At 40.9% G+C, this 12684-nt stretch overlaps 1 protein-coding gene across 4 annotated transcripts in view; it reads left to right on the top strand.

The window, feature by feature from the left end:
* NFKB1 (nuclear factor kappa B subunit 1) overlaps positions 1-12684 on the top strand; it is a 122305-nt gene that overhangs the window by 13054 nt on the left and 96567 nt on the right. The window lies entirely within an intron of this gene.

Raw genomic sequence — 12684 nt, 5'->3', positions numbered from 1 at the left:
GCTGCTAATTTCATCATTTGTGTCATTTTTTCTTCTGGGTCATATTTTCCTACTTCTTTGCATATTTTGTCATTTTTTGTTGTACATTGCGAACACCACATTGTAGAGAGTATGGATCTTTGTTTTCATTTAAAGGTTGTTGAATTTTGTTGTAACAGGCAATAAATTTGCTCATGGATCACTGGGTTTTATTAAGATGGGTTTAGAGTAACCCTTATTCTAAGATATGTCCCTTACTCTCATTGCATGGTCTTATGAGGTCACAGCTGAATGTTAAGATTGTTAAATGATATCTCTTCACCCTAGATGATTGGAGCTTCGGAGTCTCTCAGAAGTCCCAGGAACCTCTGGAATCTCAGTTCAGCTTATTCTTGTTCCCCCTTTTCTGGATGTGGATCTCCAGCAGCTGTTTTCTAGTAGACTTTGCAGAATCTTGTCCTTCACTAGCACAGTTTAGTATTTGGCCAATGGCTGGAAGTGACTCCTATGCAGATTTATGAGCCTCTTTCTCTGTGTATCTCTCTCCTCTCTGAAACTCTTCCCAGTGAGATTGCTGCTCTCTGTTGGGGCTCTATTTCCTTATGTCATAGTTTGGAACACACCCTCAGTCAAAACATGAATTTGGAGCACACCTCAAGTGTTTCCATTCTCTAACAGTATATTGTCTTATACTGTTTCTTGTCCAGTGACTTAAATTATTGCTTTGGGTATTTTGTGTAGCTTTTACATTTGATTATGGCAACGGGGGAAAGTTTAGTAATTGTTTCTCTGTCATGACTGGAACCAAAAGTTCACATTTGGACAAATCTGAAATTGCACTGTTTATTTCCATTAATGCAAAATTTATTTTTAAAAATATTTATTTACTAATTTGGCAATACAAAGAAGCAGAACTCTTATCTATTTTTGTTGTTGTTGTTTAGTCACTAAGGCATATTCGACTCTTGCAACCCCTTGGACTATAGCTCGCCAGGCTCCTCTATCCATGGGATTTCCCAGGCAAAAATGCTGGAGTGGGTTGCCATTTCCTTCTCCAGGGGATCTTTTCAACCCAGGGATCAAACCTGCATCTCCTGCATTGACAGGTGGATTCTTTTACCACTGAGTCACCAGGGAAGCCCATATCTATTTTTAGGTATCTATAAAAAAAAAAAAAACGATAAAGAGTAGAATAGTATGTTGTCAAGTGTGAAGTAATCAATACACAGAAGTATTATAGCCCTTGAACGTGCCCTGTAGAGCTATAGGTTACAGGGGAAATACAGGGTTTCTTGGCAAAGGTTGTATTTGAGTAGAAGCTTGAGAAGTGGGTAATATTTAAGTAGGAAAGGAGGTTTTCCTAAAGTAGGATGCAGGGCATACTGTGAACGAATAACACAAGATAAAAATGAGCAAGGCGTTTAAAAATTTTTTTGTAATTTTTTGGCTGTGCTAGGTCTTTGTTGCTATGTGGGCTTTTCTCTAGTTGAAGAGCTGGGGGTGACTCTTCAATGCTGTGCATGGGCTTCTCGTTGCAGTGGCCTCTCTTGTGGAGCAAGGGCTCTAGGGCGCATGGACTTCAGTAGTTGAGTTGTGGCTCCTAGGCTCTAGAGCATGGGCTCAATAGTGGCGCACGGGCTTGGTTACTCCAAGGCTTGTGGGATCTTCCTGACCAGGTATCGAACCCATATCACCAGCATTGGAAGGTGATTCTTTACCACTGAGCCATCAGGGACACCCAACAAGGCATTAAAAAAATATATTTACTTATTTTTAATTGATTGATGGTTGCTTTACAATATTGCTTTGATTTCTGTCATACATCAACATGAATTAACTATAGGTGTACAAATCCAGCAAGGCATTTTTGAATGATCAGTCTGCCTCTCATAGAAGGTTTTGGTAGGGATGTAGTGAAAACCCTCAACCACTCAGCATATTATATGATAAGCATTACCTCTTAAAAAAAAAAAAAAAAAGAATCTGTTAAGATGATGCTTTTAGTGTGATATGGTGAATGGCTGAGTACTTTCGACTTTGTCTTTTAAGAAATAAGGCAATAATGTGAAAGATGCTTAAGGAAGAAAAAAACACCACAATAAAGGAGAATAATGGAGGCTATCATTGTCACTCAGAGGTGAGGTGGTGAAAGTTTAACTGGAATGTAACAGTGAAAGGAATGTGGAAAGGAGGGGCAGATACAGGAAATAATATAGAAAAAAAATCAACAGAAATTGATTATTGACTGGATATGTGTGAGATAGGCAAAGGGAAAAGGAGAAAAAGTTGACTGATTTTTGGCCCTGAGTGCATGAGAGAATGATATATTGGCAAAAACTGGAAAGTCAAGCAATGAGGCTCATTACCCTAGGAATGACAAATTTGGTGTTAGGTAGTAGAGAGTTTGGAGAAGGCAATGGCACCCCACTCCAGTACTCTTGCCTGGAAAATCCCATGGACAGAGGAGCCTGGTAGGCTGCAGTCTATGGGGTCACTAAGAATCGAACACGACTGAGCGACTTTACTTTCACTTTTCACTTTCATGCATTGGAGAAGGAAATGGCAACCCACTCCAGTGTTCTTGCCTGGAGAATCCCAGGGACGGGAGAGCCTGGTGGGCTGCCGTCTCTGGGGTCGCACAGAGTCGGACACGACTGAAGCGACTTAGCAGCAGCAGCAGCGGCTGAGCAATAACAAATCCACTTGCCAATGCAGAGGACGTGGATTTGATCCCTGGGTCAGAAAAATCCCCTGGAGAAGGAAATGGGAACCCACTCCAGTATTCATTCTTGCCTGAAAATCCCATGCACAGAGGAGCCTGGTGGGCTACAGTCCATGGGTTTGCAATAGAGTCAGACATGACTTAGCAACTAAATAACAAGAAGTAGAGAGTTAAAAGGATTAAAAACATTATTAATTTGTTTTATAATGGGTTCAGTCCCTATTTCGGGAAGATCCCCTGGAGGAGGGCATGGCAACCTACTCCAGTATTCTTGCCTGGAGAATCCCATGAACAAAGGAGCCTGGTGGGCTACACGCCATGGGGTCGCAAAGAGTCAGACACAACTGACGCGACTTGGCACATAATTGTATCTGCTTAAAGCTAGCAGCAGTTTATTAATATTTATATTTTGAAGGTTTCAACAGTACTAATTTTATTTCTGTTTATACTCTGCTGGTTTTGCCTATTGTCCTTGTTCCTTTTGTTCACTTGGAAACTGAATAGGCCAACAAGTAAAATGGGTACAAAGGGGGTGGTCTAAGACCCTAACAAAGTGTAACTACCAAATTACCAAGATAATCTACCTAACCTATGCCCCACATGCCCTCCATTTCCTGTGACACTTATGTTGCATTGCTTTTGCCTGCCTTCCGACTTACTAAACTGTTGCATTAGTTAGCCTTTGCTGCATAAAAACAAAAAATTACCACAAAGCTAAGATACAAGCATTTCTTATTTGTTTCAATTAGTGAGGCTGTCCAGGTCATCTGCGGATCTCTGAAAACTTCTGGCTGCTTCGCTGGTGCTGTATGGTCTAGGGGTCCTCAGCCTGTGTGTCCCCTCACTGCTCCCTGTGTGGTCTCTTGTCCCCCAGTGGGAGGGCCCGGGCTTACTCACAGGGCAGCTGTGTTTAAAGAGAGCAGAATGGTCATTGCCAGGCCTTGAAGTCTGCATTTACAGCTCACACTTCTGTCTACTCTGTCAGAGTAAGTAAGAGGCCTACCAAGATTCAAAGGATGGAGAAATAGATTTTTCCTTTTCTCAAGTGGAGTTGCAAAGAATTTTTGGTCGTTGCTTTCAATCTGCTACAACTGTCAGCTCTGTGAGTACAAGCACCACATCGTTCTTAGGCACTTTGGTGTTTTTGGCAACTGACACATAGTAGGCCTAAATGTTTTTTTAATGAATGACTAAATTAATGTAGGGAGGAAGCATTGAAGGAGCATTTCAATATACCTTAATTTTATACTTTCATCATACCATTAGTGAGAATGGTGTTTTCTATGGGCATGTTTCAGAGAGAATCTCTTTATTCTCCTAGCCTTTGAACTTGATCAAAGGAGATGTTTAAAGCAAAACAAAGCAAAAGACAAATACCATTTGCATTAACGTCTGGTATTTTTACCTTTACTTTTAATTGTCTCGGAAGAACTCTCTTAAGTACTGTGTATTGTCACAATCCTGTTCCAGTTTTCAGGCTATACTAAGGGTAGACTGCCTCCAACCTGAACATTCAGGAGATCTGGAGCTAAGATGCTGTATTAAAGTTGTGAGCCCAGGAGGAAAATCACTTCTGTGGCTTAGAAAGTGATTGAATCATAGTGGAGTCAGATTAGCTGACATTACTCTGTTCATCTAAGGGGATGCCGTCCTCTCTACAAACCTCAGTATTCTCATCTGGGATAGTATTTCTCAGAATTATTTTGAGAGTTACGTGATATATGTGAAGTGCTAGCTCTTACCTTACTCATGGCAGGTACTCAGTAAAGTTTAGTTCTTTCTTCATGTGAAGCAGCGCACTGTCGTGACATGATGCCATGCACCTGGGTTTCTCATCCTTGGCACTGTTGACGTTTGGGGTTGGATATTTCTTTATTGTGAGGGGCTGTCCTGTGCATTAGAAGATGTTCAGCAGCATTTCTAATATCTACTCACTAGATACCAGTAGGACCACCTGCCAGTTGTGACAGATGAAAATGTCTACAGCTATTGCCAAATGTCCCTGCAAGCAAAATGCAAACATTTTTTTCAGCAGTGATACGGATCCGGAGGGATGTGGCAGTATATCCGTAAATGTAGGATGGGAAAAAAATGAAAACACTTGTTTCTTCTCAGAGTGCCTAAAACTTTTACTGCCTGTTACTCCCATCATTTTTTATAAACATATTGTTTACTGTGCTACATAAAATGGCTAGCATTTCTATGTGTCACTAACTGCACTAGTAAGCTTTACATGCAGTAATAGTTGAATGTTGTGTCAGATTGGCATTCTGTTGTGAACAAGGACCTTATCTTATACCAGCTCCAAGCATAATGCATTTGTACTTACTAGGTAGCTATTCTGCATATTAATTGGTCACATTGCATCTGCCTCAAATAGTAGGGAGCTGAAAATGAAATGGAGGAGTGGAAAAACATAGAAAATGAGTTTATATTTTCTGAAAATGTCAGTTCAGTTCAGTCACTCAGTCATGTCTGACTCTACAACCCCATGGACTGCAGCACGCCAGGCTTCCCTGTCCATCACCAACTCCCAGAGCTTACTCAAACTCATGCCCATTGAGTCGGTGATGCCATCCAACCATTTTATCCTCTGTCATCCCCTTCTTCTCCTGCCTTCAATCTTTCCCAGCATTAGGGTCTTTCCAAATGAGTCAGTTCTTCACATCAGGTGGCCAAAGTATTGGAGCTTCAGCTTCAGTATCAGTCCTTCCAATGAATATTCAGGACTGATTTCCTTTAGGATTGACTGGTTGGATCTCCTTGCAGTCCAGGTTCTCCAACACCACAGTTCAGAAGCGTCAGTTCTTCAGCACTCAGCTTTCTTTATGGTCCAACCCTCACATCCATACATGACCACTGGAAAAACCATAGCTTTGACTAGGTGGACCTTTGTTGGCAAAGTAGTGTCTCTGCTTTTTAATATGCTGTCTAATTTTGTCATAGCTTTTCTCCCAAGGAGCAAGAGTCTTTTAATTTCATTTGTACTTACTAGGTGGAGAAGGCAATGGCACCCCACTCCAGTACTTTTGCCTGGAAAATCCCGTGGACAGAGGAGCCTGGTAGGCTGCAGTCCATGGGGTTGCTAGAGTCGGACACGACTGAGTGACTTCACTTTCACTTTTCACTTTCAAGCATTGGAGAAGGAAATGGCAACCCACTCCAGTGTTCTTGCCTGGAGAATCCCAGGGATGGGGGAGCCTGGTGGGCTGCCGTCTCTGGGGTTGCACAGAGTTGGACACGACTGAAGCGACTTAGCAGCAGCAGCAGCAGCAGTACTTACTAGGAAGTTGCTGGAGAAGGCAATGGCACCCCACTCCAGTACTCTTGCCTGGAAAACCCCATGGACGTGGGAGCCTGGTAGGCTGCAGTCCATGGGGTCGCTAAGTCAGACACAGCTGAGCAACCTCTCTTTCACTTTTCACTTTCATGCATTGGAGAAGGAAATGGCAACCCACTCCAGTGTTCTTGCCTGGAGAATCCCAGGGACGGGGGAGCCTGGTGGGCTGCAGTCCATGGGGTCACACAGAGTTGGACACGACTGAAGCAACTTAGCAGCAGCAGCAGCAGGAAGTTGTACTTACTAGGTAGCTATTCTACATGTTAATTCGTCCCATTGCACCTAATTCAAACAGTAGGGAGCTGAAAATGAAATGGAGGAGTGGAAAAACAGAAAATGAGTTTATACAAATCTAAATGTGGTAGGACACAAATATTCATTATTTTTCAAAAACTCAAAAAATCAGCTATTCTGAGAAAAGTAAACTCACCACTAACTTTCATCTTCGCTATCAATATATGGTCAGAAGATATAAATAAAAAGCCCCTTTAAAGTTAATTTTTTTCTATTTATTATGAAGAAGAGTCCAGTAGTACTTAGAAGTTTTTGATTCATTCATGTTTTATGTTTTATTCAGTGTAATCAGTAATTGTTAAAGATGTCAGAGTTAAACTTTAAATTCAGGACAGGGTTTTATTTTCCTTTTTTTGCTATTAAAATATGTATTTCCAATTACATAATTAAGTTAGAAAATTAAAACAAATTTATACTTAAGGAGTAAAAGTCTCTATATTGCTACGTATGGGTCTGAATTATCATTTTAGCAATTATGTAACGTGTAACTGGATGAATGTAGCATAATCATAATTAGTGATCTCCTATCAAAGGACATTTAAATTGTTTAGAGTTTTTTGCTGCAGCTCAGATGGTAAAAAACCTGCCTGCAATGTGAGAGACCTGGGTTCAATCCCTGAGTTGGGAAGATCCCCTGGAGAGGGGAATGGCAACCCCCTCCAGTATTCTGGCCTGGAGAATTCCATGGGCTGTACAGTCCATGGGATCACAAACAGTCAGACATGGCTGAGTGACTTTCACTTTCACTTCACTTCATAGTCTTGTAATTTTTTTTTCACACTTGCCCATATAATTCTTTAGTACACATTTCTGGAAGTGGAATTGGAGAGTGAATGTTGTTGTTCAGTTGCTAAGTCGTGTCGGACTCTGGACTGCAGCCCCCAGTGGGTGATGCTGTCTAAGCACCTCATCCTCTGCTGCCCTCTTCTCCTTTGCCTTCAGTTTTTCCCTGCATCAGGGTCTTTTTTAGAGTTGGCTCTTTGTATCAGCTGGCCAAATAATTGGAGCTTCAGCATCGGTCCTTCCAATGAATATTCAGGGAAGCCCTAATTTCCTTTAGGATGGACTAGTTTGATCTCCTTGCAGTCCAAAGAACTCTCAAGAGTCTTCTCCAGCACCACAATTCAAAAGCATCAATTAATTCTTCGGCGCTCAGCCTTTTTTATGGTCCAGCACTCAGCATCTGTACATGACTACTGGAAAAACCATAGCTTTGACCATATGGACCTTTGTTGACAAAGTGATATCTTTGTTTTTTCATCCACTGTCTAGGTTTGTCATAGCTTTTCTTCCAAGAAGCAAGCGTCTTCTAACTCCATGGCTGCAGTCACATTCCACAGTGATTTTTGAGCCCAAGAAAAGAAAATCTGTCACTGCTTCTACTTTTTCCCCTTCTATTTGCGATGAAGTGATGGGACCGGATGCCATGATCTTAGTTTTTATAATGTTGAGTTTGAAGCCAGCTTTCTCATTGTCCTGTTTCACCCTTATTAAGAGGCTCTTTAGTTGCTCACTTTCTGCCATTAGAGTGGTATTATCTGCATATCTGAGGTTGTTGGTATTTCTTCTTGCAATCTTAATTACAGCTTGTGCTTCATCCAGCCTGGTATTTAGCATAGTGTACGCTGCATTTAAGTTAAATAAACAGGGTGACAGTATACAGCCTTTTCATACTCCTTTCCCAATTTTGAACCAGACAGCTGTTCCATGTAAGGTTCTTTTTTTTTTTTAATTTTATTTAATTTTTAAACTTTACATAATTGTATTAGTTTTGCCAAATATCAAAATGAATCCACCACAGGTATACATGTGTTCCCCATCCTAAACCCTCCTCCCTCCCCATACCATCCCTCTGGGTCATTCCAGTGCACTAGCCCCAAGCATCCAGTATCGTACATCGAACCTGGACTGGCATCTCGTTTCATACATGATATTTTACATGTTTCAATGCCATTCTCTCAAATCTTCCCACCCTCTCCCTCTCCCACAGAGTCCATAAGATTGTTCTATACATCACTGTCTCTTTTGCTGTCTCGTACACAGGGTTATTGTTACCATCTTTCTAAATTCCATATATATGTGTTAGTATACTGTATTGGTGTTTTTCCTTCTGGCTTACTTCACTCTGTATAATAGGCTCCAGTTTCATCCACCTCATTAGAACTGATTCAAATGTATTCTTTTTAATGGCTGAGTAATACTCCATTGTGTATATGTACCACAGCTTTCTTATCCATTCATCTGCTGTTGGGCATCTAGGTTGCTTCCATGTCCTGGCTATTATAAACAGTGCTGCAATGAACATTGGGGTACACATGTCTCTTTCCCTTCTGGTTTCCTCAGTGTGTATGCCCAGCAGTGGGGTTGCTGGATCATAAGGCAGTTCTATTTCCAGTTTTTTAAGGAATCTCCACACTGTTCTCCATAGTGGCTGTACCCATGTAAGGTTCTAATTGTTGCTTCTTGACCTGCATACAGGTTTGTGGCATGAATAGACACTCTTATTTGAATATTTCACATTATATGTAGTACATATATAATATTTCACATATGTAGTATATATATCTTGCAGCATGTTTCCTCCAAAAAATCCCTCCATGAAAAGAAGCTCCAGTGTATTCTTTCTTTTTATTAATCATTCAACAGAGAGATGATGAAAAGTCACTCCTTTTCTTGTAATTTCATCCAAGATGAGGTATTAAAATTACATCTCAATGGTGTCTATTATGACTGAAAATAAATTTGAAAGTGGAGTCACTTTCTATCTCTGATTCCCATCCACATCTTCTGAATGGCATCTAAGATTCTGTTTTTCAAACTGCAGATTGTGAAGTCATTTTAATGGATGTGAAAAATTGTCATTAATTTTTAATTAATCAAATAGAATGTATTTTCTTACAGTGGGCTCTGGTCAAGGAGTGTGAATGTATCTGATGCTGGAAAATCCCCCTGGTTACAAGGAAGGGAGTGCCACTAACTCTACCCTTAATGATCCAACCCTGTAACCTTGGTTTTGTAGCCCTCACTAAGAACTCCTTGTGCTAGCCTCTGATATCCGTGGTGGAATTGTCAGAGATGTGCAGAAAATAATCCATTAGGCCTTTCATACAGAACTCACCACATATTCAGAACTTAGCCAGTTATAACATTAGCCTCTCATGTGAGAAATACAAGCAGTTCACTCGGGGAGATATTTTATTTATTGCTAACTAGCTACATTTTCTATTTCCCTTTCCATGGTGTGAAAATGTTCCTGAGAGCTCGATGTTGAGGGAGAGAGATGCAGAGTTTAGCCCCATCTTCTCACAGTCAGTTCAGTGTCTCCCTTTCTGTTTCAGAGTCCGTCCTCAAAAGCACAGAACTGTGTGCAAAGGGAAAGTGAGAGAAAGGGCTGGGGGAGCAGGAAGGAAGTGGGGACTTTCCCTGGTCTTTCCTAATCCTTCAGTTCCAAAGGCTTAGTAGGTATTTCAGAATTTTGAAATAAAACCTGCCCTTACAATTAATGCAGATATTACTCAGTGATTCATCCTTTCCAAATAATTCTTGGTTTCATTTGACATTTTATTTTTAAATCTTGAATTAACATTGACATCACTCCCAGGGTACTGTTACCTCAGCTCTTTACAGGGAACTGTCTTACAAAGGCCAAGTTCAGATTTTAACCATCATCCATATCTCTTGGGCTGCTTTTGGGCTTTTAAAACTATGATCTTTTGGTACAGGTCCGTACATAAATCACAGGGAGGATATTGGAGGGAGGACTCTATATAATGGGGTGTTTTTTCCAGTGATTTGATTTAGAGATCTTTGAGATTTTCACTATGGTGGTGATCATGATAATAACCCTGCATCATTTCTAATCAAGTAGATTTAGTTGCATTTTTAGAATTAGGGTCAGGCCCACCTTACATTAAATCAAAGGTCAGGAAACCATCCACAGGTTTAAATATATATATAAAATCAGTGTAATTGAGATTCTGAACAGGTTTTGTCAGTTTAACAAACCAGCAGCCTCCTTTTGCTTTTGAAGACTGTGGGCTAAGATTAGAGGATTCAGGTGATGAGACCACATTAAAGGCAAAAAAAAAAAAAAAAAAAGGTCTTAATATTTTTCTTGGAAGTTAAGGCTTCTGTGGTGTTCTGAGAATAAGAATTTTTCACATGGAATGTTGTAACCAGTGTTAGCCCTGTGTTTCAGTGTAAGACTATTTGCTATCATTCTCTTCTTTTTAATATTTATTTACTTCTTTTTAACATTTATTTATTGAAACTCTTGGTTGTGCTGGGCTTCCCTTGTGGCTCAGCTGGTAAAGAATCCGCCTGCAACGCAAGAGACCTGGGTGTGATCCCTGGGTTGGGAAGATCCCCTGGAGAAGGGAATGTATACCCACTCCAGTATTCTGGCCTGGAGAATTCCATGGACTGTGTGGTCCATGGGGTTGCAAAGACTCGGACACGACTGAGCGACTTTCACACACTTGGTTGCTCTGGGTCTTGGCTGCAGCATCTTTAGTTGTGACATGAGGGATCTTTTAGTTGTGGTATGTGGGATTTAGTTCCCTGATGAGGGATTGAACTTGGGCCCCTGCATTGGAGCATGAAATCTTAACTGCTGGACCACCAGGAAAGTCCCTAGTATTCTTTATGTAACTGAAAATCATGCTAACGAATCTGTAATTTGGATATATATGGAAGTCCATATTAAAAATCTGCACTTACGAGAAGAGTTCTGATGTAGGTGATTTGTTCTTTGAATAAGCATTTGTTAGCTAACATATTCCGAGCAGAATTCTATTTCTTTCGAAGGTCCATCCCCCATCAAAATCTCTCATATTGCAGATAAGCAAACACAGGACACTGTAGTTACATATCCAAAGTCACACACCCAGCAGTGGCAAAACTCTTGAATTTCAAATGACTTAATTCTTCACTGTATCAGGTCAATTTTCCTCCTTTTAGCTGGCCTTAATCAACTACAGGTGTTTGTAATTTGTTAGTTTCTTGTTTTCAACGAATATTTTTTCTGCAAATCTGTAGGAGTTCTTGCTGTGTAGAACTCAGAGCTGCTCTTTCCCCTTTGTTGAAGTTGGGCGTGTTCTGCATCCCACAAGGAACCCTCCAGTGTCTCCCCGACCCCTGCCCAGTCACAGAGTGCTGTAGTAGGAGAGGATCTCATTGGAAATTGGAGTCCTCTTTGGGGGATTTTGGATCGTTGAATGATATATTCATTAGAGTGAGGGCTAAACCATTTTAACAAAGAGACCCGACAGTACACTGGGTTAAGCAACAGGGGAGCTGATTTCTTTTCTCACATCACCATCATTCAGCTGCCATTCATCATTATGTAGGTGGTAGAAGCCAGATCGTCTCCATATCTAGATTCTATCCAGTGGGAAAGAGAAGAAACAAAAACACGGAGGAAGGATGTCAAGAGCTTTAAGCCCAGACCCAGAAATGACACGCAGTAAATAGTTCTGACATGCCACCGGCAAGCGTTTCTTCAGATGACCGTCCCTAACTCCACAGGCATATGGGGTGTACTCTGACCGAGTTGTTTCCAGCTACAAGTCTATTACTGTGGGAAAGGAGAGGACAGATTCTGGTGGGCTGCAGACAGCTTTAGGGCAGCCCCCATCTCAAGTGCCCTTGAATCTTTATAGACTTCATGAAGAAAAAGAGAAAAATTAGCCTCAAATTAATACATACTTTCAACTGTGTGTTTTTAAATCTTCTAATATTTTCAGGGAATATGTCTAAAATTTGATCTAAGTAAATTTAACTACAGTTAACTAAAGTTAACCTATACATATTTAAAATAATGATGAGTACTTCTTACGGAAATCCAAAATGATGTGTGATTTTAAACACTTTTTATCTGGTCATGTGGCTCTTCATTTTTGTGAGGGCCTTTGGGTAATAGAAGACTGCTAGGGCCTTTGATGTATTGACATCTGGCTGGGTTGAGTAAATCTGAGACTCTAGCCTTGATAATAAAGGCTCTTATGTTCATGCCTTTTGATTGCACATTTAGTATCAATGTTTGTGTGCTGCTCTGACAGTGAGAGGAAGTGGCCTGACACAGCAGACAGCTCTAGAGGACGGAGCACTGCACACTGCGGCTGTCCTCCCCTCATGCTGCACAAAGCACTGACCGGCCCCCCCACAGCCAAACGACTCCCTCTGAGTTTCTCAACTCAAGTGGCATGTAGAAAGTGGGGAGATATAGTTCCAGGACCATGACAGAATTCATGAAGGGTTGGAAAATAACCTGCACAAAGAGCTCAGTGCATCTTTGAAGTCTGGATGGTAACAAAAAGAAATGGCCTCTAAGAAATCTAATGGCATGATT

This window comes from Bos javanicus, chromosome 6 (assembly GCF_032452875.1).
Source record: "Bos javanicus breed banteng chromosome 6, ARS-OSU_banteng_1.0, whole genome shotgun sequence".
In the NCBI taxonomy this organism is placed as follows: Eukaryota; Metazoa; Chordata; class Mammalia; order Artiodactyla; family Bovidae; genus Bos; species Bos javanicus.
This window is presented reverse-complemented; position numbering and strand designations above follow the sequence as displayed.